This window comes from Ovis canadensis, chromosome 13, assembly GCF_042477335.2.
Source record: "Ovis canadensis isolate MfBH-ARS-UI-01 breed Bighorn chromosome 13, ARS-UI_OviCan_v2, whole genome shotgun sequence".
NCBI lineage: Eukaryota > Metazoa > Chordata > Mammalia > Artiodactyla > Bovidae > Ovis > Ovis canadensis.
In genome coordinates, this window is record NC_091257.1 from 57,339,289 (window position 1) to 57,365,803 (window position 26,515).

A 26,515-nucleotide genomic window follows, 5' to 3' on the forward strand; every position below is an offset into this window, starting at 1 on the left:
AGGTGGCTTTCGGGTGGATAAAGACAGAGCACAATGGACCCGGGTCTGCTGACCCATGCCCCCATCCCCATGCCCACTTTGAGCCTTCTCTCTGGGCTGCCAGGGACCCAACAGGAGCCAGTCCCTCAAAGGGAACTTGGGGAGAGACCTATGTTCTGGCCCCACCTCCCATCCCAGCCATCCGGAAACTCCACGCTAGGCTCCTGGCAGAGGAAGAGATGCCTTCTTGGGGGCAAAGGGTTGGTGACCAGGCAGGGACAGACTGTGCACCGTGGCGGGTCTCCTGGACGAAACAGACCATGACCACCAGCACGTGGCCAGTGCCTGCCCGCCTGGCACCTCTGTGCCTGGGACAGAAATGGGCTCACAGATTCTTTCCCTAAATCACTCTTTCTGGTTATTTCTTTCGTCTTTCTCTGTGAAATCCCAGCTGAAAACACCACTTCCCCCGCCTCCCTCAACCTTGGAAATGCAGACTATCTTGGGAGGTGCCCTCCCTCCCCACTACCCACTCTCTTCATCAGGATTATGCCCACCCACCCCCATCTCCTTCTTCACCCGCCCTAGTTTCCTCTAAATCCCCAAGGCCCAGGCAGACGTTGGGCCGGGACCCGAGTCTGAGCCCCAAGCTGGGTTTCGCGAGGATGGCTGGCTGGTCAAGACTCGGGCAGATCAGGCCTGTAAAGGGGGTCCTTAGAAACCTCAAAAAGAACGAACCAGAGCCTGGGGAGGCCTTTAGGACCGAGGGGAGCCATCTCTCCTCCCAGCCAGGAGGCAAATCCGCCCCATTAGTTTCCAGGGGCCTCCCTCTTCCCCCCCAGCCTCCGTCACCCACATTCCCAGACACCGGCCCGGGCCACCTGCCAGACGCGATCCCCCGCGGGGCCCGGCCGCCCGGGGCAAAGTTGGCGGAGCCTTCAAGCGGAGCCATTCCCTCCTTGCTCCTCCTCCTCCCTGCCGCCCCCCGCGCCCGTGGCCGCCGCCTCAGGCACGCGTGTCTCCAGGCTCTGCAGCCGAACCAAGCGGCGCGCCCCGGGCGCCCCTCGCCCACCCGCCCGCCGGGCGCGCGCCGCGGGAGTCTCCCCGCACCCTCTTCTCCCGGGGACCGAGGGCCGGGCTCCGCCCCGCCGCCGCCGCTCGCTAGCTCAAGCCGCCCGGGCCGCCGCCGCTGCCCCGCGTCCCGGCGCTCCAGGACGCGCGGGGCAGCCGGGGGCGCGGGCGGCGAGCGCAGTGCTGAGCTGCACGGAGGGGACGGAGGGGAGGGCCGGGCGGCGGGGGAGGGAGCGGGCAGCAGAGGCGGGCGCAGGATCCCCGGCGCCCCGCGCGCTCGCTCGCTGTCTCCGGAGACGCGCGGGCCGTCGCCGAGCGCACTAGCGGGTCACCTTGTCCAGGAGGTAAGTCCCGACCGCCCCGGCCGCGCGGGCAGCGGAGGGGTCGGCTACAGTGGGGCGGGGGCCGCGGGCGGGCGGCGGGGAGGCGGCCCCCGCGCGGGAGGGAGTCCTGGCTCCGCCTCGGAGCGCGCAGACCGGCGGCGGGGTGGCGCCGGGGTGAATCCGGGCGGTCCCGGCGGCGGGACCGGGGAGGCGCGGGGTCGCCAGGCGCCTGGGAGAATCGGAGCAAGAGAAGAAGATGAGAAAGAAGGGGCCGGGCGCCGGCAGCCCGGGCTGCAGCCTGGCGCCTCGCCACCCCAGGCACCCCGGTGGCGCCGAGGAGCCGCTGTGCAAAGTCGGAGGGAGCTGCTGAGATCGAGACCCGGGAGCGCGGTGGAGCAGGGCTGCCCGGGCGGTGGAGGCGCACGGCAGGCATTGGCTCTGCGGGTCCGGGAGACCCCTTCGAGTGACTCACAGGAGACAGACGGTGGCTGGTGAGCGGGGCCGTGGCGGAGGTGGGGACCGAGGTTCATCTGGGACCGGGAAGGGAGGCGGGCTTCGCTTCACCAAGCGGAGGGAAAAAGGAAGGCAAGGGTGAGAGCGCGCTGGGGCCCGGGACTCGGGAGCCCCTCGCGGCCGCTACAGCCCGCAGCCCCAGGAGCCGCCAGCAACCGCGCGAAGAGGGCAGAGAGTGGATGCGTTTGGGGGTTCAAGTTGTGGTCACGATTTTCCTTGGTGCGATTTCTGTCTCTTCGTGCGCGCTCTCGGAGGTGAGGAGCGAGGGAATTGGGTTACAGGGAAAACTGGGCACTTTTCCTAGGGAAGGGGCTTTGATGGCGATGCGTTTGCGGCGGTTCCAGTGGAGTGGGCGCTTCGAGTCCTGCTTTGGGAAGGCTGCCAATGGGGTCGCTCGGCTTTTCTGAAGGACTAGAGGAAGGGGTCCTCTGGTCGCCTTCGTTTCCTGGGGTGGTCCCCGTGCACGCAGAGCCTTAGGCGCCTGTCACCCAGACTTCAGGTGCGCACAGCCCTTCTGCGGCGTCAGATGCTCTGGCGCCAGCCAGGCTCCTGGCCGAACTCCTGTCTGCGCCTTCTCGGCCGCGTCCTGGGTTCAGGTTCGGTGCGGCAGACACTGGCCGAGGGTTTGGCCGATTTAGCGGCCGGGAGTAGGTGGCTCCGTGCTTTAGTTAGAATCAGGCTCAGACAGTGGGGTGAGCCCCCGGGTCTGTGGAGCTTGTTGACCCCTCTCCTGCTGGCCAGTGTGTTTGGTCAGAGCCCAAAGGGAGAGGCTCCTGCGCTGCGCAGACCTGCAGCCCGCGGGGTGAGCCTCCGGTAACAAAACCGGGAGCCGGCCAACTTTTCCTTGCTGAGGAGAGATCGCCGGGCAGTCAGAGTTGGTGCTGGGATGTGGTCTTTTGAGGGGCTTTGGCTCGCTAAATGCTCCGGGCAGCCAGAGTGCAAAGCCAGCCCGGCGGTGGTCTGATGTCCATTCTGGCTAGGACAGGAAGTGGCTGGAGCAGGTTTGGGATGAATTATTGCATGCTCTGTGCCTGGCGGTGGTGTGGAATGTCTTTCTGGAGATCAGACCACAGGTGCTGGCCTGTGAGGCGTTTGAGGACGAGTCCTCACCTCTCTCCCTCCCTCTCTTTCTGCAACGCCCCGGGGTCCCTCTGCTCCCAGCAGAGGTTAGTTTGTCGCTCGTCTGCTGCCCTCTCCCACCCTGCCCCCACCTACTGCATGGAAATGGAATCGCGGTCATCAAGAAGGCCTTATCAAATACAGAAAAAACTGGGGAAATCTCTGTCTGAAGTTTTTTACGATGGAGGATGTCAGTGCCCCTCCTCCAACCCTGTTGCCTCCCCTCCTGTTTACCACTCTCCTGCGAGTTGGAGGCCATGTCTGAGGAAGGGTTTGGAAATCCATTCGCAGCTCCCTTCATCGCAAAACACGGCCCCATGAATCTCCAGCTGATGACGTTTCATTTCATTTTCATGTAACCAGGGACAGAAACAACTTCTTCAAATGATTCTATGAGAAATGGGTGATGTTAAAATAGAAGCAAAGATGCCCCCATGTCCATTATGGGGTAGAAAAGAAACCTGCTAACCTCCTGGAGGCCCAAAGAGGGGAATTGAAGGAGGAGAGAGAAAAATTCAGATGCTGAGAAAAGAGACATGTGGAACAATTGCACTTGGCTTGTGCCAGTGGCCGTGCAAGGGGTAAACAGATCCCAATTAAACCAGGATAAGCAAAAGAATACGTTTCGGTTAAAAAAAAAAAAAAACTTGAATCATTAAGCAATTTCTCCCACATTAAAAGTACTGCGCTGACTTGGCCTCAGCTCCTCATTAGCTCTAATGCATATTTTCTCAGGAGTTATTACTATTGTAATAGATTAAAAAGCTCTTTTCTTATGTAAGTTTTCTATGAGAGACACTAGTCGGTGCTATCCTGAGGTTCATGAGAGTGCTGACATTTCATATCTCAATTAGAGAGCATGTGCTGGTCACCTGGCCACATCTGGAAACTGCTTGCTCTGATGGGTTCCGAGTGTGGGGTCTGTGGACTGGAGAGGGTCTCCTGGGGCCAGCCCCCGGAAACTGTGGGAGAGAGCCCCCATACCTGCACACCCTTCCCATTCCCCATGCCTCTGCACCTGGCTTTATAGAAAAGCTGCTCCTAAAAATTGCCAATAATGCGCTTGGAGGACTGGGCGGGCTTTCAGACACCTTGATAAGGTGAGCTCTTGAACCGGATCCTCAGCCAGCCTGCTGTGATGTGAATAACCAGGCCCTAGAGCAGCACCTCCCACTAGCTTTGTTCCTAGGGATGCTTTCTAAGGCCCACTTGACTTCACATTCCAGGATGTCTGGCTCTAGATGAGTGATCACACCACTGTGATTATCTTGGTCTTGAAGATCTTTTTTGTACAGTTCTTCTGTGTATTCTTGCCACCTCTTCTTAATATCTTCTGCTTCTGTTAGGTCCATACCATGTCTGTCCTTTATCAAGCACATCTTTGCAGGAAATGTTCCCTTGGGATCTCTAATTTTCTTGAAGAGAGCTCTAGTCTTTCCCATTCTGTTGTTTTCCTCTATTTCTTTGCATTGGTCACTGAAGAAGGCTTTCTTATCACTTCTTGCTATTCTTTGGAACTCTGCATTCAGATGCTTATATCTTTCTTTTTCTCCTTTGCTTTCACTTCTCTTCTTTTCACAGCTATTTGTAAGGCCTCCCCAGACAGCCATTTTGCTTTTTTGCATTTCTTTTCCATGGGGATGGTCTTGATCCCTGTCTCCTGTACAATGTCATGAACCTCAGTCCATAGTTCTTCAGGCACTCTATCTATCAGATCTAGTCCTTTAAATCTATTTCTCACTTCCACTGTGTAGTCATAAGGGATTTGATTTAGGTCATACCTGAATGGTCTAGTGGTTTTCCCTACTTTCTTCAATTTGAGTCTGAATTTGGCAATAAGGAGTTCATGATCTGAGCCACAGTCAGCTCCTGGTCTTATTTTTGCTGACTGTATAGAGCTTCTCCATCATTGGCTGCAAAGAATATAATCAATCTGATTTCGGTGTTGACCATCTGGTGATGTCCATGTATAGAGTCTTCTCTTGTGTTGTTGGAAGAGGGTGTTTGCTATGACCAGTGCATTTTCTTGGCAAAACTCTATTAGTCTTTGCCCTGCTTCATTCTGTATTCTAAGGCCAAATTTGCCTGTTACTTCAGGTGTTTCTTGACTTCCTACTTTTGCATTTCAGTCCCCTATAACAAAAAGGACATCTTTTTTGGGTGTTAGTTCTACAAGGTCTTGTAGGTCTCCATGGAACTGTTCAAGTTCAGCTTCTTCAGCATTACTGGTTGGGGCATAGACTTGGATTACTGAATGGTTTGCCTTGGAAATGAACAGATATCATTTTGTCGTTTTTGAGATTGCATTCAAGTACTGCATTTTGGACTCTTTTGTTGACCATGATGGCTACTCCATTTCGTCTAAGGGATTCCTGCCCGCAGTAGTAGATATAATGGTCATCTGAGTTAAATTCACCCATTCCAAAAAAAAAAAAAAAAAATTCACCCATTCCAGTCCATTTTAGTTTGCTGATTCCTAGAATGTTGATGTTCACTCTTGCCATCTCTTGTTTGACCACTTCCAATTTGCTTTGATTCATGGACCTGACATTCCAGGTTCCGATGCAATATTGCTCTTTACAGCATCCGACCTTGTTTCTATCACCAGTCACATCCACAACTGGGTATTGTTTTTGCTTTGGCTCCATCCCTTCATTCTTTCTGGAGTTATTTCTCCACTGATCTCCAGTAGCATATTGGGTACCTACTGACCTGGGGAGTTTCTCTTTCAGTATCCTATCATTTTGCCTTTTCATACTGTTCATGGGGTTCTCAAGGCAAGAATACTGAAGGGGTTTGCCATTCCCTTCTCCAGTGGACCACATTCTGTCAGACCTCTCCACCATGACCCGCCCATTTTGGGTGGCCCCACGGGCATGGCTTAGTTTTATTGAGTTAGACAAGGCTGTGGTCCTAGTGTGATTAGACTGACTAGTTTTCTGTGATTATGGTTTCAGTGTGTCTGCCCTCTGACGCCCTCTTGCAACACCTACCGTCTTACTTGGGTTTCTCTTACCTTGGGCGTGGGGTATCTCTTCACAGCTGCTCCAGCAAAGCACAGCCACTGCTCCTTACCTTGGATGAGGGATATCTCCTCACCGCCACCCCTCCTGACCTTGAACGTGGCCTTAGAAAGCATCACTATGAGCAAAGCTAGTGGAGGTGATGGAATTCCAGTTGAGCTATTTCAAATCCTGAAAGATGATGCTGTGAAAGTGCTGCACTCAATATGCCAGCAAATTTGGAAAACTCAGCAGTGGCCACAGGACTGGAAAAGGTCAGTTTTCATTCCAATCCCAAAGAAAGGCAATGCCAAAGAATGCTCAAACTACGGCACAATTGCACTCATCTCACACGCTAGTAAAGTAATGCTCAAAATTCTCCAAGCCAGGCTTCAGCAATGTGTGAACCATGAACTTCCAGATGTTCAAGCTGGTTTTAGAAAAGGCAGAGGAACCAGAGATCAAATTGCCAACATCCACTGGATCATGGAAAAAGCAAGAGAGTTCCAGAAAAACATCTATTTCTACTTTACTGACTATGCCAAAGCCTTTGACTGTGTGGATCACAATAAATTGTGGAAAATTCTGGAAGAGATGGGAATACCAGACCACCTGACTTGCCTCTTGAGAAACCTATATGTAGGTCAAGAAGCAATAGTTAGAACTGGACATGGAACAACAGACTGGTTCCAAATAGGAAAAGGAGTACATCAAGGCTGTATATTTTCACCCTGCTTATTTAACTTATATGCAGAGTACATCATGAGAAACGCTGGGCTGGAAGAAGCACAAGCTGGAATCAAGATTGCCGGGAGAAATATCAATCACCTCAGATATGCAGATGACACCACCCTTATGGCAGAAAGTGAAGAGGAACTAAAAAGCCTCTTGATGAAAGTGAAAGTGGAGAGTGAAAAAGTTGGCTTAAAGCTTAATATTCAGAAAACGAAGATCATGGCATCTGGTCCCATCACTTCATAGGAAATAGATGGGGAAACAGTGGAAACAGTGTCAGACTTTATTTTTGGGGGCTCCAAAATCACTGCAGATGGTAACTGCAGCCATGAAATTAAAAGATGCTTACTCTTTGGAAGAAAAGTTATGACCAACCTAGATAGCATATTGAAAAGTAGAGACATTACTTTGCCAACAAAGGTCTGTCTAGTCAAGGCTATTGTTTTCCCAGTGGTCATGTATGGATGTGAGAGTTGGACTGTGAAGAAGGCTGAGCACTGAAGAATTGATGCTTTTGAACTGTGGTGTTGGAGAAGACTCTTGACAGTCCCTTGGACTGCAAGGTGATCTAACCAGTCCATTCTGAAGGAGATCAGCTCTGGGATTTCTTTGGAAGGAATGATGCTAAAGCTGAAACTCCAGTACTCTGGCCACCTCATGCGAAGTGTCGACTCATTGGAAAAGACTCTGACGTTGGGAGGGATTGGGGGCAGGAGGAGAAGGGGACGACAGAGGATGAGATGGCTGGATGGCATCACAGACTCAATGAACGTGAGTCTGAGTGAACTCAGGGAGTTGGTGATGGACAGGGAGGCCTGGTGTGCTGCGATTCATGGGGTCGCGAAGAGTCGGACACAACTGAGTGACTGAACTGAACTGAACTGAGACCAGCACCTTCATTCCTCTGCCCCCAGCAGAAAAAACCAGCGTGATCCCCAGCACCTCGCATTGGCCTTTTCAGGTCCCACGCACAATTGGTTGAAACGCTGTGACCTGTAGTCACAGCAACATCCTGGGCTGGGCAACATCCTTGGACTGGGCAGGCAAAGGTGAGAAGATTGAAGGATAGGGTGTTGGTTTGTCAGCATCAGCACAGCCTCAGGCTAATGAGAAGAGAAACGCCTGGTCCTTTGGTGGGAAGTCACATGAGGCTGTTTGGAGGGAAAAGACTGATCAGGGGCAACATTGGGGCCACAGCTTTGACCCAGCATCACTGAGCTGGAGGGCTTGTGCCAACACGTCATAAATAAAAATAAAACATGAAAGGTATTCAGATATTAAATATTCCGAACATTGACCCAGTTCCTGCTCGTGTCACCAGAATTGGAATAATGCAGGTAGTACCCAGTGGTTTAAACAAGTGTGATTTTTCTACATTCTCTGTGCAAGATATTAGGGCATTTCACATTTTTTTCAGAGAGCTTATGTTTTAAACAGGAACAGCTGTAACTCTTTCAGCCTGGACTATATAGTTCAGTGCCCTCAGCCTGGCTTAGTTCAGGTCAGACAGCCTGAGGACTTGGTCTGGGAGGGAGGAGGAAGGGGGAAGTGGGAGGGGAAGAGGAAGGAGGGAGGAGGAGGAAGGGGAAGGAGGAGGGGGAGAAAGCGGTGAGGAGGTGTGGTCTGCCCCAAGACACCACCTGGAATTTCTGTGCCGAGACAGGCTCTGCTGTTTGCCCATTGAATGAGCTGAGCTCATTTAACTTTCCTGAGATTCTGTTTCTCTCCTCAGTGTTCTTCCCAGGGTTTTGAAAACAAAATATTAAAGGCTGCTACCGTTTTTAAATGGGAACAACTCTGGTTTAGGAGCACTTTGGTTAGAGTGTTAGGGTGTCTCTCTGGGTGAAGTTCTTGTCCCTGTGGTTCTCAGGACATAGTGTGAGCCCCAGCCTGTCCTTGCTCCCGCACCCTCCAGATTCCTGTTGGCAGGAGTCAGGATAAGGTTTGGGAGGGGGCCGCTGATCCACAGGGACATGCCCTCAGTAGGAACCTCCTGAGCACTGTCAACGTTGCTGCTGTGTGGGTTCAGAGGACGCACGTGGGAAAGGCTCATGAAAGATACCTCTAACACAACTGTGTTTAGACTCACATCAACTTAGAAAAGTTACCTTAGAAAAGTGAAGCTTGTTCTCTAGGATGAAACTTTTTTTTTTTCTTTCAGATTTTATTTTATTTATTTATTTATTTACTTTACAATATTGTATTGATTTTGCCATACATCAACATGAATCCGCCACAGGTGTACATGTGTTCCCAATCCTGAACTCCCCCTCCCACCTCCCTCCCCATACCATCCCTCTTGGTCATCCCAGTGCACCAGCCCCAAGCATCCCGTATCCTGCATTGAACCTGAACTGGCAATTCGTTTCTTACATGATATTATACATGTTTCAATGCCATTCTCCCAAATCATCCCACCCTCTCCCTCTCCCACAGAGTCCAAAAGACTGTTCTATACATCTGTGTCTCTTTTGCTGTCTCGCATACAGGGTTAACACCAATACAGTATGCTAACGCATATATATGGAATTTAGAAAGATGGTAACTATAACCCTGTATGTGAGACAGCAAAAGGATGAAACATTTTAAAGCAGATCATCAACCAACCACAAAGTACTGCTTATCATATGTGATGATTTAGTTACAAATGTTTCGGTCAAAAGTCCAAGTCATCTTCAACCATGTTTTGACAAATAGCCTGTTAAATTGCATGAGATGAATAAAATCAAATACTAAAGGAGAACAAAAACAAATAAGCCTTGGGACCCAAGAAAACCATTAGAACTAAGACTAACACAACCAGGAAACAATATGTGTGCATAGGAAGTAATAAACAGAAAAGCTGCTTCTGAAAGACCAGCCCAGGGGACAACTCTGCACATTGGCTTACTTAAAAAGAACATACCACCGAGTTCAATTTACATTATCCCAGAAAGGTGAGAGTTTTGCTTCTGTGGGTCAAGTCAGTGTTCAATGTAAAACATTTTGAGTTTTTAACTCCCAACCGCATCTTGTGTTCATCACAGTCATTTTTAAACATTGGTCCTAACAATGCTACAGTGACATTTTGGGGCTGTGACTCTGAGGGAGAGAACGTGGGTGTTAACTGATTGCAATCTGAGCCTTTCATCAAGGGCCTGCTTAGCTTAAATTCACATTTTTAAAACATATTACTTCTCAAACATTTGACCTGATTGAGTAATCACTTTTCAAACCTATCTTCCATAATTTTTTTTGTTGGGAGACATGAGTGCCCAAAACAAAACCAAAAAGCAAACAAACATTTCAGACAATTAGAGCCACAAAGGTTTTGTTCCATTGCCTCAGTTTTGAACCAAAGATACTCCTAAAAGAGGAAAATACCGTACCTCAAATATGTTGAGGCTTCAGCCCTGCTCAGTAAAGCAGAGGAACAAACATATGACATAAACTTAACCTTTCTGCCCTGGTACAACATGCGGTTTTTATGTGACCCTCATGATTCTGGCCTTCTCACCTTGGTGTCACGGCTCTCAGCTCTGCAGTGTTTGAAATAAAAGGGTTTGCTTTTGAGGATTCCAGTGTGATTAAGTCCTAGGTCAGGGCTGAGAAGGGCTTCCCAGATGACGCTAGTGTTACAGACCCCAGCTACTAATGCAAAAGACGCAGGAGATACGGGTTTGATCCCTGGGTTGGGAAGATCCCCTGGAAGAGGCCATAGCAGCCCACTCCAGTGTTCTTGCCTGGAGAGTCCCTTGGACAGAGGAGCCTGGAGGGCTACAGTCCAGGGTCTCAGAGGCAGACATGACTGAAGTGACTTAGCATACACGCATGCAGGGCTGGGAAACCCAGCACTAAGGCCTGGGCTTAAGCTCCCTTTAGCATCAGAAGGGCCCCACGGATGTCCAGGTCATGCCACCAAAGATTGCTACCCGTTCTTCTCTTGTTGGCAATGTTTCAGGTTGCCTTTAAATAAAATATTCACAGGGACTTGCCTAGTGCTTCAGCAGTTAAGATTCTGTGCTCCCAGGGCCAGGGGTATGGGTTCAATCCCTGGTTAGGAAACTAACATCCCACATGGCAAGCGATGTGGCCATGTTCCTCAAAAAAGAGTGGGGCATAAATTTTTTAAAGATGTAATAAATAGTAAAGGTAAAGTCTTTGCATTTCTGTAGCCAATCTTAGTATCTGAAATTTCAGCCCCAGCCCTTTCCCTCGGGTTTCCTTTAGAGGGAACATTTCGGTGCCAGTTGGGGTGAGGCTGCTGTGTCTTGCAAGCCAGCAGGAAAGGTGAGCTGAGGCGGGTCAACAGTGTGCTCTGGGTCTGAGACACCATCTGAGCACAGGGGCTGGCCCATGCCCACGGCTCAGCCACTGGTAGACTCAAGAGCCCGGCGTCTGCTCCAGACTGTGCCCAGGGTGCACGCAGACAGTGGAGAGGACCCTGCATTGGGCAAGCCCACCCCTCCTAGCCCAGCCTGGAAAGGCCTTCCAAGACCCCTGGCCTGCAAACAATCCCGTCCCGTCTTCTCTCTCCCACTCTCTTCCTCTCCCTTCATGTCCTCCCTGCAAGCAGCTGCAAAACACAGGCTCCAAGCGGACGAATTAGCACGCTCACTGCCCACAGCTTTTTCTTTTCTACACTGAACCCAGAGACACAGCACGCCTGGCTCAGGTCTCCATGCAGGGCCATACCCCCAATGCCATCACTAAGAGGGATTCCTGTTAAACATTTAACTAAAGGGAAGTCTTCTCTTTTGTTCTAAGTCCATTCTCTGCCTTTCACCCTTGATATTCTGTTGGCTGTGGATGGAAGGTCCCACCTGACACGTGGGCACCCTCTTCCTTGCCCCCTTTGCTCAGAATGAGATCTCAGGGCTCTTGCTGGCATCAGCCCTAACATCCCCTGCACTCAGCACAACGCACCTGCCCAGCGGCTCAGAACAGGAGGACCACCAATGTGACCGTGTCCCAGACCCTGTCATCCTCCTTTGACCCCAGTGTTCTTGGCAGGATTGTTGATCTGAGTGTTCGGCGTACAGGGTCCTTAGCTGTAAACAGGGCCACTGAGTTTATTTGAGGCCATCACGGTCTGTTCTGAAGCCACGGAGGAAAATGGGCTGTGGCCGAATAATGCACTTTCCTTCTCCGTTGCTGGACTCCAGCAGTGACTTTCCAAATCCCTTTCTGGGAAGAACATGTACTTCAGGTTCTTGGGTGGTAGACATGAGTTCCTGCCCTGATTCTCATGGTCTCTGCTTGTGTGTAGGACAAACCCACCTCCCAGAGTGAGTGGCTCCAGTGAGGCTGTGACCGCTTGGCTGTGCCCACTGCCCACGGGTGTTTGATCCTGGTCCAAAGTAGAGAGGTTTCCATGTGTTCAAGTCCCCAGCCCCCACGCTCCATCCACCAGGAGAGTGGACGTTTGGGACACACCACCGTCCCCTCTTCCTGTTCCCCTCTTTGGCCCTCGACTTAGAAGCTCCTTGTTGGGTGCAGCTCGGGGGGCTCTGAACTCATCCCTCCCGGAGCTGCTGTGCCTCCGCCAGCTGCTCTGTGGACAGACAGCAAGACAGTGGCAGCCAGCCTCCCAGATGTGTGAGCAAAGGGCTTCCCAGTGACCTTGGTGAGGGTGGACTCCGGAGCTATGGCCCGTCTAGAGCCGCCCACACAGCACTCCAGCTGCCTCAGGTTCCTGGGCTCCTGCCCAGATGTCCAGTCACTTTCAGATAGTCATCGCCTAGTCCAGTTTAGAAATGCAGCCCCATCACACTGTGGACTGGAGAACGCTGCCCACTGGGAGTGTGCCCGCTCCGTCTGCCATCAGCTCTTTTGTTCCACTCAGGCGTTGGAACACTGTTAGTGGGGGGTGGTGGGGAAGGGGGCAAACAGCTGTCCCTTCACTGGAGCTGTGGTCATCCCCTCTCTGCTATTGGGGAGGCACCACTGATCTGTCCCCAGGACCTTCCCAGGGCACATCTCCCTCCCCCAGGCTCAAGGGTCCCTGCTCCATCTGTAGAATGGGAGCACCATCTGTAGAATGGTCTCCACTCTTACAGCCACCCCAGCCTCAGAATCCGTGCTCCTGGCTTGTCCAGCTGGTCCCCGGGAGAAAGTATGTGACCTCTAGGGAGCATGAACCCAGCCAGACCTGTGGATGTCTCTCCATCTTCAGGCTGAGGGCCTGGGAGCCTGTGGACATGTGTGGGGGCTGAGGGCAGTGTGGGCCTGACATAGAGCTACTCCAGGTGGGGCTGAGCTTGAGAGGAGAGCAGTGATCAGGGTGCCTGAGGCCTTCTGGGCTGTGAACCCTGATCCACCCATAGGCCAGGACAGTGAGTCCCACAGCCCCGCCCTCCTGGCTGCAGTGGATCCAAGACGCAGGGGAACTGGCAGCCCTTCAGTGGAAATGAGGGCTGGGGGAGGGGGGCTGGAGGGAGGAGGGAGGCGGGGCCCAGGGAGGCCAAGAGCCACCAGAAGGGCCCCTCCTCCACTTCCAGTGGCAGAGGCTCCCCGGGGGCCGGGTCTGGAACCACCGCAGGCACTCAGCCCTTGGCTTCTCCTCCCCGGTGGGCAGCCCTGCTCTCTTCTCTCGGGTGGAGCTGCTGTGCCCACCTGAGCTAGTTGCACCAAGGGGGCCCCATGGCCCAGTTGCCTTGTGAAGTAAATTGAGTTCACGCACTTGGAGGAGAAGCATCAGCGCGCGTCTGAAGGGCCAGACGGAAGCTTTCACAGCACAGCAGCTTCTTCGCGGCTTCTTCAGGGAAACCCACAGAAGCTTCTCCTGTTTGCCCCACGTTGCTTCTCCCTCCGAGGCCAGGAAGAGAGGGTGACCATGGCAAGTGTGTGTATTAAGCGGTTTTATCCAGAACCCCCATCTGGCAGTTGGTGGGGTGAACCCCAGGCGGTTCCCCACTGGCTCTGTGGCCCTCCCGTTGCCAGAGGAAGGGCCCGGTGCATGGACCCTTCAGGGACCTGTTCCTTTGCTGTTTGTCTCAGGGTCACGTTTGCCCACCCCCACACTCAGGTTTCTTGGTGCTGTGCTTAGTGTAAAGCTCAGGACAGTAGCCTGTCCTGTGTCATCTTGGACTGACAGACACAGACAATTCCATTTTGTGATAAAAGCCAAATGGGACAAACATCACTGGGTCGTCTGTCCCTCTGTGCTGGGTGGTGGTTTCCAGGGAGGAGAGTGTCCATGCAGGTGAGCAAACAGTGGCCAGGGGTGAGGGGAATCCAGCTGTGGACCAGCGAGTGGGGGCGTGCCCACAGACGTCCAGGAGAACAGGTGTGTCCTGTGCAACAGGCGACAGTCGGAGGGGAAACTGCTTCCTCTATTCCTGCAGGCTCCAGATGACACAGAGAATGTCTAAAGACATAAAACAGGGTGGGAGGTCACCTGGCAAGACCTGCTTTCTGCTCTGGCACAAGGCTTTTCTCAGGAGTTAGAAATGTCCTTAGATGCTGCCCAGAAAGGCTGGTCTTCCTAGAATTTGTATTCAGAGCTTCAGATGTTTCAACAATGCATTTCAGTGAGATGGGACTCTGCTTGCTACTTCCCTTTCTCCTTAAGACCAATTTGGTCCCTCTCTTGGAGAATAAAACCAAGCTGAGCTCAGTTGTTTCTTGGGGGCACAGATCAGAGGGCCAACGACTCCGCTGGAGTTCAGCTCAGCCTTAGAGGACAGCTTGGGAGCACAGTCCTGATCTATACCTCTCTTTCCTCTGAATCCTTCTTCCTCACCTTGACCTCCTTAGATTCCCTGACCAGGTCCTCTGGGCCAGGAAAGGTGAGCCTGGAAGGAGTCCACTGTTTGTACCCTCCTCATACTAGCAGCTGAACTGTCCTGGAAACATCACACATCTTAATTTCGAACTATACTACAAAGCTATAGTAATCAAAACAGTATTTATTGACATAAAAACAGACACATAGATCGATGGGACAGAAGAGAGAGCCCAGAAATAAACACATGTGTATATGGTCAATCAGTGTATGACAGAGGAGACGAAAATGCAATGGGGAAAAGACAGTCTTTTCAATGAATGATGGTGGGAAAATTAAACAGTCACATGTGAAAAATGAAACTATTTTATACCACACACAGAAAGTAACTCAGGATGGGTTGAAGATTTGAATGTAAGACCTGAAACCATAAAACTCCTAGAAGAAAATGTAGGTGCTAAGCTCTATGACATCACTCTTAGTGATGGTTTTTTGGATTTGACACCAAAAGCTAAGGCAACAAAAGCAAAAATAAGCAAGTGGAACTCCACCAAATTTAAAAACCTCCGTATAGCAAAGCAAACAATTCATTGACAGTGAAAAGGCAACTGACCTACTGATTGGGAAAAATATTTACAAATTATATATCGATAATGGGTCCATATCCAAAATAGATAAATACTCTACAATTCAATAGCAAATAATACTACTAATGACCTTATTAAAAATGGGCAGAGAATCTGAGTAAAGATTTTTCCAAAGAAGACCTGCAGATGGCCAGCAAGTACCTGCAAAGGTGCTTTATTCACCAGTCATCAGAGAAATGCAAAAGCTAATAGAGTTTTACCAAGAGAATGCACTGGTCATAGCAAACACCCTCTCCCAACAACACAAGAGAAGACTCTGCACATGAACATCACCAGATGGTCAATACTGAAATCAGATTGATTATATTCTTTGCAGCCAAAGATGGAGAAGCACTATACAGTCAGCAAAAACAAGACTGGGAGCTGACTGTGGCTCAGATCATGAACTCCTCATTGCCAAATTCAGACTTACATTGAAGAAAGTAGAGGAAACCACTAGACCATTCAGGTATGACCTAAATCAAATCCCTTATGATTATACAGTGGAAGTAACAAATAGATTCAAGGGATTAGATCTGATAGAGTGCCTGAAGAACTATGGACAGAGGTTCGTGACACTGTACAGGAGGCAGTGATCAAGACCATCCCCAAGAAACAGAAATGCAAAAAAGCAACATGGCTGTCTGAGGAGGCCTTACAAATAGCTGTGAAAAGAAGAGATCGAAAAGCAAAGGAGAAAAGGAAAGATATAAGCATCTGAATGCAGAGTTCTGAAAAATAACAAGGAGAGATAAGAAAGCCTTCCTTAGTGATCAGTGCAAAGAAATAGAGGAAAACAACGGAATAGGAAAGACTAGAGATCTCTTCAAGAAAATTAGAGATACCAAGGGAACATGTCATGCAAAAATGGGCTTGATAAAGGACAGAAATTGTATGGACCTAGCAGAAGCAGAAGATATTAGGAAGAGGTGGCAAGAATACACAGAAGAACTATACAAAGAAGATCTTCACAACCCAGATAATCACAATGGTGTGATCACTCACCATGAGCCAGACATGGAATGCGAAGTCAAGTGGGCCTTAAGAAGCATCACTACAAACAAACCTAGTGGAGGTGGTGGAATTCGAGTTGAGCTGTTTCAAATCCTAAGAGGTGATGCTGTGAAAGTGCTGCACTCAATATGCCAGCAAATTTGGAAAACTCAGCAGTGGCCACAGGACTGGAAGATGTCAGTTTTCATTCCAATCCCAAAGAACGCTCAAACTACCGCACAGTTGTACTCATCTCACATGCTAATAAAGTAATGCTCAAAATTCTCCAAGCCAGGCTTCAAGCGTACATGAACCTTTACCTTCCAGATGTTCAAGCTGGATTTAGAAAAGGCAGAGGAACCAGAGATCAAATTGCCAACATCTGCTGGATCATCGAAAAAGCAAGAGAGTTCCAGAAAAACTTCTTTGTTTTATTGACTATGCAAAAGCCTTTGACTATGTGGAATACAACAAACTGTGGAAAATTCTAAAAGAGATGGGAATACCAGACCACCTGACCTGGCTCTTAAGAAATCTGTATGCAGGTCTGGAAGCAACAGTTAGAACTGGACATGGAACAAAAGACTGATTCCAAATAGGAAAAGGAGTACATCAAAGCTGTATATTGTCACCCTGCTTATTTAACTTATATGCAGAGTACATCATGAGAAACGCTGGGCTGGATGAAGCACAAGCTGAAACCAAGATTGCCGGGAGAAACATCAACAACCTCTGATATGCAGATGACACCACCCTTATGACCGAAAGTGAAGAACTAAAGAACCTCTTGATGAAAGTGAAAGAGGAAAGTGAAAAAGTTGGCTTAAAGCTCAACATTCAGAAAACTAAGAACATGTCATCCGGTCCCATTGCTTCATGGCAAATAGATGGAGAAACAGTGGAAACAGTGGCAGAGTTTATTGGCTCCAAAATCACAGCAGGTGGTGACTGCAGCCATGAAATTAAAAGACGCTTGCTCCTTGGAAGACAAGCTATGACCAACCTTGGTTTGGTTCGGTTCAGTCGCTCAGTCGTGTCCGACTCTTTGCCACCCCATGAATCGCAGCACGCCAGGCCTCCCTGCCCATCACCAACTCCTGGAGTTCACTCAGACTCACGTCCATTGAGTCCGTGATGCCATCCAGCCATCTCATCTTCGGTCGTCCCCTTCTCCTCCTGCCCCCAATCCCTCCCAGCATCAGAGTCTTTTCCAATGAGTCAACACTTCGCATGAGGTGGCCAGAGTACTGGAGTTTCAGCTTTAGCATCATTCCTTCCAAAGAAATCCCAGGGCTGATCTCCTTCAGAATGGACTGGTTGGATCTCCTTGCAGTCCAAGGGACTCTCAAGAGTCTTCTCCAACACCACAGTTCAAATGCATCAATTCTTCAGTGCTCAGCCTTCTTCACAGTCCAACTCTCACATCCATACATGACCACTGGGAAAACAATAGCCTTGACTAGACAGACCTTAGTCAGCAAAGTAATGTCTCTGCTTTTGAATATGCTATCTAGGTTGGTCATAACTTTTCTTCCAAGGAGTAAGCATCTTTTAATTTCATGGCTGCAGTCACCATCTGCAGTGATTTTGGAGCCCCCAAAAATAAAGTCTGACACTGTTTCCACTGTTTCCCCATCTATTTCCCATGAAGTGATGGACCGGATGCCATGATCTTCGTTTTCTGAATGTTGAGCTTTAAGCCAACTTTTTCACTCTCCTCTTTCACTTTCATCAAGAGGCTTTTTAGTTCCTCTTCACTTTCTGCCATAAGGGTGGTGTCATCTGCATATCTGAGGTGATTGATATTTCTCCCGGCAATCTTGATTCCAGCTTGTGTTTCTTCTAGTCCAGTGTTTCTCTTGATGTACTCTGCATATAAGTTAAATAAGCAGGGTGACAATATACAGCCTTGACATACTCTTTTTCCTATTTGGAACCAGTCTGTTGTTCCATGTCCAGTTATAACTATTGCTTCCTGACCTGCATACAGATTTCTCAAGAGCCAGGTTAGGTGGTCTGGTATTCCCATCTCTCTCAGAATTTTCCACAGTTTATTGTGATCCACACAGTCAAAGGCTTTGGCATAGTCAATAAAGCAGAAATAGATGTTTTTCTGGAACTCTGTTGCTTTTTTGATGATCCAGCGGATGTTGGCAATTTGATCTCTGGTTCCTCTCCCTTTTCTAAAACCAGCTTGAACATCAGGGAGTTCACGGTTCACATATTGCTGACCAACCTAGATAGCATATTAAAAAGAAGAGACATTACTTTGCCAACAAAGGTCAATCTAGTCAAAGCTATGGTTTTTCCAGTAGTCATGTATGGATGTGAGAGTTGGACTATAAAGAAAGCTGAGTGCCGAAGAATTGATGCTCCAACTGTGGTGTTGGAGGAGACTCTTGAGAGTCCCTTGGACTGCAAGGAGATCCAACCAGTCCATCCTAAAGGAAATCAGTCCTGAGTATTCATTGGAGGGACTGATGCTGAAGCTGCAACTCCAATACTTTGGCCGCCTTATGGGAAGAACTGACCCATTTGAAAAGACCCTGATGCTGGGAAGGTTTGAAGGTGGAAGGAGGAGGGGATGACAGAGGATGAAATGGTTCAATGGCATCACTGACTCAATGGACATGAGTTTGAGTAAGCTCCGGGAGTTGGTGATAGACAGAGAGGCCTGGCGTGCTGTAGTCCATGGGGTCACAAAGAGTCGGGCACAACTGAGGACTGAACTGACTGTCTGATGAGGCATCACCTCACACGTATCAGAAGGGGTTTTATCAAAAAGACAACAAATCAGTTGTTGAAGAAAAGGGAACTGGTGCACTGATGGTGGAAATGTAAATTGGTACAGTTGCTATGGAAAACAGAATGGAGATTCCTAAAAACATAAAAATAGAACTACCATACAATCCAGCAATTTCACTTCTGGGTTTATGCAAAGAAAATGAACACAGTGGCTCAAAAATATATATGCACCTCTGTATTCACCATAGCATTATCTACCATAGCCAAGATATGGAAGCAATTGATAGATGGATAAAGAAGATGTGATTATATATAGCTATAGACACATATATAGCTATAAATATATACACACATATATACAATGAAATATTATTTAGCTATAAAAAGAAGGAAATCCTGCCACTTGCAGCAACTTGGGTGGACCTTGAGGGCACTGTACTAAGTGAAATAAGACAGAAAGATAAATACAATAGGATCTCACTTGTACATGGAATCTGAAAAAAAAAAAATGAACAAACTCCAAACTCATAGGCAGGCAGTGGTGGAGGGGTGGAGGAAAATGGGTGAAGAGGGTCAAAAGTTACAAATTCCAGTTATAAGGGGAATGTCATGGGATGTGCTGTGCAGCATGGTGACTGTGGTTAACAGTATTGCACTGTATATTTGAAACTTGCTGAGAGAGTAGACCTTAAAAGTTCTCATCACAAGAAAAACATTGTAAGTATGCCTGTGATGGATGTCAGTTAGACCTACTGTGATCATGTCACAATATATGGAAATGATCATACGCCACTCACTTGAAAGTGACATATGTCAATTAGGCTTCAGTAAAACAAAGACAAAACTGCGGCAAGGGTTGCTTGGCTGCTTCTTGTACTCAGGAGAACCCGTCCCTGGGCATGAGTTGGAGTGGGTACCAGATGACCCAGAAGCCCAGGGGGTGTGGGTGAGGCCACCTGACTCGACCGCTGCTCTCACAGCTGTAAAATGAAGAAGATGCTTCCCCACTTCCTTCTTGGAATTACTATGAAAATGGAAATAAAGGGTGAAGTGGAGAGAAAACTTAGGTCGGGAACTGGGAAGGTTGGGAACTGAGAATGTTCGATCCTAAAAAAAAAAAAAAAAATTTTAAGTAGTTCTAGAGGCCTGATGGGCTGCCGTCTATGGGGTCGCACAGAGTCGGACACGACTGAAGCAACTTAGCAGCAGCAGCAGCAGCAGCAGAGATCTGTTTGACAACAATGAGAATACGCTTAGCACTACTGAACTGTACACTTGAAGATAGTCCAGATGGTAAATTTTATGTTGTGTATTTTTACCACAATAAAAAAAGACTCATATTAATTGGAGCTCAAAGGTTCTAATTACTAGTGACTAATTGATGTGGACTCTTCTGATATAGCCTCAGGAGTAACTCCTGCCACATCTCATCAATTACGTGTGAGTCACAAGTCACATTGTTTCTCAAAAGAATCTTCTAGAATGTGATGCTATCTTAGGCCCATAGTCAGAAACTGGGGCAAAGATTAATAGCAGTGATTTTGCACATTATGTGGGTGCATTCATTATTATGTGATTGAATTCTTGGTCTTGGAAATTTTGTTCAGTTCCATCATTCTCCAGAGATAAAAGGGACAGGTGAGAAAAACAGAAGTTTCATGTCCTCACAGGTCTAACAACTTCTCCAAATTTATGCAGAAATCAGTGGCAACGCTGATTTGGATGCGACCTTTTGCCTTTACATGTCTTATTTTCTCCTTTTCCTTATTTGTGTGCAAAATAAAAAGACCTGTTTAAAGAACTGTGTAAGTTCATAGGTTAGAAATGAAGCAGCAACAATAACAGAGAACCAGGGTCATGGGAGCTGAACTATAGGGGTTATTTTTCTGATGTGATATAAGCAAAGCGGGAGGTTGTGACTTGGCAACTCGGTGGAGTCAGGGCAAGGTCTTTCCCACTTCTTGGTTCCCAGGTGGCTGCTTCAGCTTCAGACATCACATCTGAGATCAAGGCAAGAGGTGGGAGAGGTGGACACAGCCCCTCCAGAAGACGTTTGCCCACAGCTATCTTGGGCTTGAAGCTGTGTGTGTGACCACTCTCAGTTATAAGAAAGCCTGGGGTAAGGAGGAGGATTTAACTTCTCCAGCCTCCAGGTGAAGGTGTGCAAAGGTGATGTCCTGTGGTGGGCTCTCCATTCAGCCAGTGACTGTCATCCACCTGTCAACTAGAAGAGTGCCAAGGGGTATTCTGGGATGCAGTGGGATGGGAAGACCAGACCGTGTGTACAGTAAGTCCCCTACACGTGAACAAGCTCCACTCCAAGAGTGTGATTGTAAGTCCAGTTTCTTCATAAGTTCAACAAACACAGTTTAGGTACCCAGCTAACACAATCAGCTGTACAGTCCTGTACTGTAATCGTTTATGGTGCTTTTTACACAAATAATACATTAAAAAAAAAACATTAACCATGTTAAATCTTATAGTACGGTACCTTGAAAAGTACAGCAGTACCAGCTACATCGTGCTTTAATGCTTGCTTTCAGACATCCTGGGCTTGAAATAAAGATACCGTATTACCGTACTCTGTAACAGACAGTAAAGCACACAAAAGCCCAACCACCTGTAGAGGATGCACGCGGTGACAATGTACACCAGACAACACGAAGTAGCTTATGTGATCGGACATGCGAATGCGCATTTGCTCCTTTGAAAGGGAGCATTTTGAAGGTTCATGTGTAGGAGGCTTACTGTCCGTGTGAACACAAGGGACCACGGTGGTTTGCTGGTGACAGTGTGTGTAGTGTGCAGGGGAGGGATGGCAGGCAGGTGGAGACAAGGGAGGTGACAAACCTTGGGCTTGAGCCCAGCAGACAGGACCAAGGCTGAGCAGAGCTGGCTCAGCCCAAGAGACCATGTGCATCTCCTGGGGGCTGGTAAATGCAGGCTCTGGGGCAGTGGGTCGGGGCAGGAGACCCTGCGTCCTCACCAGGCACCGAGCTGATGCTGTTGCCTCCCTCTGAGTGGCCTAGGTCCAAGTGGTTCGCAGATTTGGTGGCACAGTGGATTCACCAGGGGATGCTGAAAACTAGTTTATACACAGATAACGTGCAGAATACAAATTGAGTTCAATAATGTTTAAAGGAGCAGCTGAGTCGGCTCTTCTTACCGAAACACCTGTTAGAGCCACACTCGCCAAACTCTAATGCACACGAAACCCTCAGGGATTTGCAGACGGGCCAAGCCAGGCTCAGCAAGTCTGGGTCAGAGCCGGAAATCTGTGTTTCTAACAAGTGCCCTTTGATGCTGCTGCTGCCGGTCCCAGGTCACACTTTGCAGGCAGGTGATAAAGGGCTGAGGGGTTGGGAGAGGGTGGGGGCATAGAAGAGGTGGACCGTAACCCTTGTGCCTGGTGTGAGCTGAGGAAGGGTCCCAGCTGCATAGTGGGAGAGGCCAGCATGCTGATAACCCTTACATGTGAGCTTATTAACTGTATGTAAACTCACATGGGGCTTCCCTGGTGGCTCCATGGTAAAGAATCCACCTGCCAAGGTAGGAGACATAGGTTTGATCCTTGGGTCGGAGAAGGGAATGACTCCAGGAGAAGGAAACCCACTCCAGTATTCTTGCCTGGAAAACCCCATGGACAGAGGAGCCTGGCAGGCTACAGTCCATGGGGTTGCAAAAGAGTCAGACAAAACTGAACAACTCAACAACAGCAACAGACTTGTACAGCCTGGATTTAGGGTCAAGAAGTAATGTATATTTAAAATTTATCTTATGTAATATTTTTTAAAGAACAAATTAGCTAGAGTTGGCCATTTCTGTGCCTCTAGGTTGACTGGGGTGAGTGTTGCAGGTCGCATGGCTATGGCCCAAGCTCAGGGGGCTGTCCCCCCATCCTACAGTCTCTATCATCTGTGCTCTGCTCTCTCCACTTCCAAACCAGAGACCAGTGCTGTTGGTGCTAGGAACATGATAGAATATCCCACAAAGGCTCCAGAGCACTCCTTGGCTGGCAGGGGGGCTAAATGAACACAGGAATGCAAATGTGTAGACACCCACAGTGTGTATGTGTTCACGTGTGCATATGTGCACATGCGTGAATCATGCATGTCTCCTTCCTTCCATAATATCTTGACCCGTGGGAGGTACAGTAGCTTGTTTGCAGACATGGGTTACAGCAGCAGTCCCCAGCCCCAGTCCTCAGCCTGTTAGGAACTGGGCTGCCCAGCAGAAGGTGAGGGGCTGGCAAGCGAGCAAAGCTTCCCCTGTGCCTCCCCATCCCGCTGCCCCAACGTTGCTCCCCGTTGCCTGCTTTACTGCCTGAACCATTCCCCATTCCCGGTTTATAGAAAAATTGTCTTCCATGAAACAGGTCCCTGGAGCTGAAATGTTGGCAACCACTGGGCTACCAATTCCTCTCCTCTCCCTACGCCCCTCCTTTGCACGGTGTCCCTCCCATTGAGAGGAGTCTCTTTCTCCACTCTTGGGTGGGGCCTGGCCACCTGCCTGACTTTGACCCACACTGTCATGTGGGGGAATGATGTACTGGTTCTGAGAAGCCCTGGCTTCTTCTGCACTTGCCCTTCTGGACCTTGCCTGACTGGTGAAGGAGCCCTGGGCAGTGCAAGGTCCAGCCAGGAGCCACCAGTGGCACTGGTGGGGCTGACCTGAGCTTCCCGGTCCCAGTGAGCCCCAGCAATCACAGCCTCCTGAGTGATCCCAGGAGAGACCAGCCAAGAACCAAGGAGCCCGGCTCAGCCCACCTGGTCACCCAGAGGACTGTGAGCAAATAGAACAGCTGCAATTTTAACCTGCTAAATTTGGGGTGTTTGTTACACAGTGAATAATGACTGACGCCCATAGCTAGAAAAACCTGGGCTGGAAATATATCTGCATAAAAATATGTGTTTGAACTGCATTCAATACTGCAGCCCTGTTTTTTGTTTTTTAAATTCTGGCCATGTTGCACAACTTGCAGGATCCTGGTTCCCCAACCAGGGATTGAACCCAGGCCATGGCAGTGAAAAGGCTGAGTCCTAACACTGGACTGCCAGGAAATTCCCAATACTGCAGCCCTTGAGTGAATGTCAGATGGGAGTTCAGCATGCCACTCGCTACCCTGCAGAGAGGAAAGGTGGGAAGTGACACGGCTGGCACCCCTGAGCCCCTGCAGAGGACCTGCCCCACGTGAGCTGCTGCCTCCTCAGGACACTGGACCTAGCATCCCAGGCAGACATCACTCCTTCTTCACCCACACAAAGTGCTCAAAACAGTGTCGTGTGGACTGACCTCCCTGTCAGTGACCTAATTGTGGCTTCACTGCCCCAGGGTGGCTTGAGAACAGGTAGACCAGATGGATGAGTACTAGAGCAAGGTGGTGATAATCATCCAGGTTCCAGACTGTCCCCCGGGCTCCAGGACCAGCTGAGGAGGGGCCAGTGTCCTCTGTGGTGTGACCTAAGGATGTGGGTGCAGGGAGCCCACCCCATGGGCACACCGGCTCTGCCTAGAGAGCGGCATCTCCCCGGGTCAGCCTTCACTGAGGACTCTTCATCCTGGGCCCACATGCCTTACCGACAAGCTGAGTGGGACCAGGTGTGGGTGTCTGCAGAACAAGAGTTGAATACAGAGACACCCTGTCTGCCAGGATGCTCAGCTAGAAGCACGGCTCTGGGTCAGCCAGGACTGAGCCCGGGCTCTGCTGACTCTGGGACAAAAGGGGGTGACATGTAAAAAGCCTCCTGGGTTGTCATCATTTCTCCGGCGGTGACTCAGCCCTGTCAATGGTCTTGGCAAGTCTGAGCTGCCTGTGGAGGCCGAGATTCCTCCCAGTGCCCTGACCTAGAACTGGACATCCAGCTCCTTGTAGAAGACAATAGGGTTGGCAGACGAAGGTCACGTTCCTTCCTTGTTCCTTTACATACACACAGACTGCATATGCACACAGTGACATATTCACACACGTGTAGACACACACATAACATACCAACATAAACATGGGTACATTCAGTTACAGAAACACACACACTCACACCCTGAGCAGTAAATTCCACCGTGTGAACATCACTGCTGGACATAGCTGTTTTTGGAGGGTGAGCCAGGGGACAGTCCTAGGGGACACAGAGACTCCTCACGGGGCTACTCGATTCCTCATCAGGCAGCCCTCTCTCCAGGGCACCTGAGCTCCTGGCTCGTCCGGCTGGCAGATCTGAACGTGGCCCCCAGGAGTGGGTGCCTGCAAACAGCAGCAGAGGGGTGGTAGGAGGGAGGGGGCAGTGGGAGCCTGAGAGCACATGTCAGGCAAGGATGTGGGTGGATCGGGGGCCCGGGTTTTTAGGTAAATGGATTCTCTCCGCTCTCCCCCCATGATGAGCAGCTGCAGGCAGAGTCAGCAAGGGGGTCTCTTCTGTTGTGCTTGGACCTCCTGGTGGCTGGTCTGTGTCCACACAGGGTTGGGGTCGGGGTCGGGGGAAGAGTACAGTTCCCAGAGGAGTTTATGTAAGGCTTGTCTTCGCAGCGTCTTGATTTTTATAGAGAGAGTTATTGCACCCAAAATAGCAGTCATGCTTTGCCTATGAGCTCTTGGGATGGGGCTTGCTTGGGACGCTTGGAAACTGGAGAGAGGCTGGGGCGGAGGGGCGGTGGTGGGGAGGCGGCGGTGCAGACTGTGCTGGGGGCTTAGCGGTCCACTTGCCCAGGGCTGCGCCCTGGCTTATCCCATGCCCTGTGCAAAGGTATTCAACCTCTCTGTACCTCGGTCTTCCTGTGAATGAAGAGGAGGCCCCAGTTGCCCTGCCTAGGGTTGTTAGGTGAGCTAAGATGAGGCAGCACTCAGTGATGTCAGCTGAAGTCAGGGCCAGCTCAAGGGGATGTGCACTCCCTTGTATGGGGCCTTGACCAAGGGTGGGTTTTGCACGGGGGGCCAAGCCATGCTAGGAACCTGGGCAGCCAGGGCCCAGGTGGGCACAGAGGAAGGCGAGACAGATGCCTAGTCAGAAGCCACTTCAGATGCTCTGTAAACTTGAACCGTCCATGTGGGGCCGAGCCAGGGAAGAGGCGAATCCCAGGGGATCCTGACCACCTCCCAGGCCTGGTAGGGGGTGCCCAGTACAGATAGCCCTGAACTTCCTCAGAGCCTGACTGCCATGCAGGCAAGGGTGGCTGTTGAGAGCAAGTGCCAGGAGAGGGCTTCCCAGGTGGCACTAGTGGTAAAGAATCCACCTGTCAATACAGGAGACAGACCTGGGTTCGATCCCTGGCTTGGGAAGATCCCCTGGAGAAGGGCACAGCAACCCACTCCAGCATTCTTGCCTGGAGAACCCCATGGACAGAGGAGCCTGGTAGGCTACAATCCATAGGGTCACAAAAAGTCGGACAGGACTGAAGCAGCTTAGCACATGTGCACGCCAGGAGAGGGCAGGTGGAGTCCTGTGTAACATGAGGCTATGGAAGCATAGTCCTCACAAAAGTTAGGGAAACCCTGACTATTTTGTGAATATCATTCCCTTTCCAGTTGCTGTGAAATCAGTTTTGTTGGAAGAATTAATTACACCAGCAAACCCGACCACACAATCTTCCTTGCTCAGAAAGCCTGTACATTCGTAATTATCTGTAAACCTTGTTAAAGGTTAAATGAACTCACTTCCTAGGCTGAGTTCCCCTTGGGGCAGGAAGCCCACATGTGTACACACTTCTTGAAGG

At 49.9% G+C, this 26,515-nt stretch overlaps 1 protein-coding gene across 2 annotated transcripts in view; it reads left to right on the top strand.

Moving 5' to 3' along the window:
* Window positions 1–974: 974 nt before the first annotated feature.
* SYNDIG1 (synapse differentiation inducing 1) overlaps window positions 975–26,515 on the top strand; it is a 108,982-nt gene continuing 83,441 nt past the window's right edge. The window contains exon 1 of one of the 2 annotated variants that reach the window (XM_069546519.1): window positions 975–1,394. The gene's annotated coding sequence lies outside the window, so the exon portion shown is untranslated. Of the gene's footprint in view, window positions 1,865–26,515 lie in introns of both variants that reach the window. The other variant, XM_069546518.1, reaches the window with a different exon arrangement.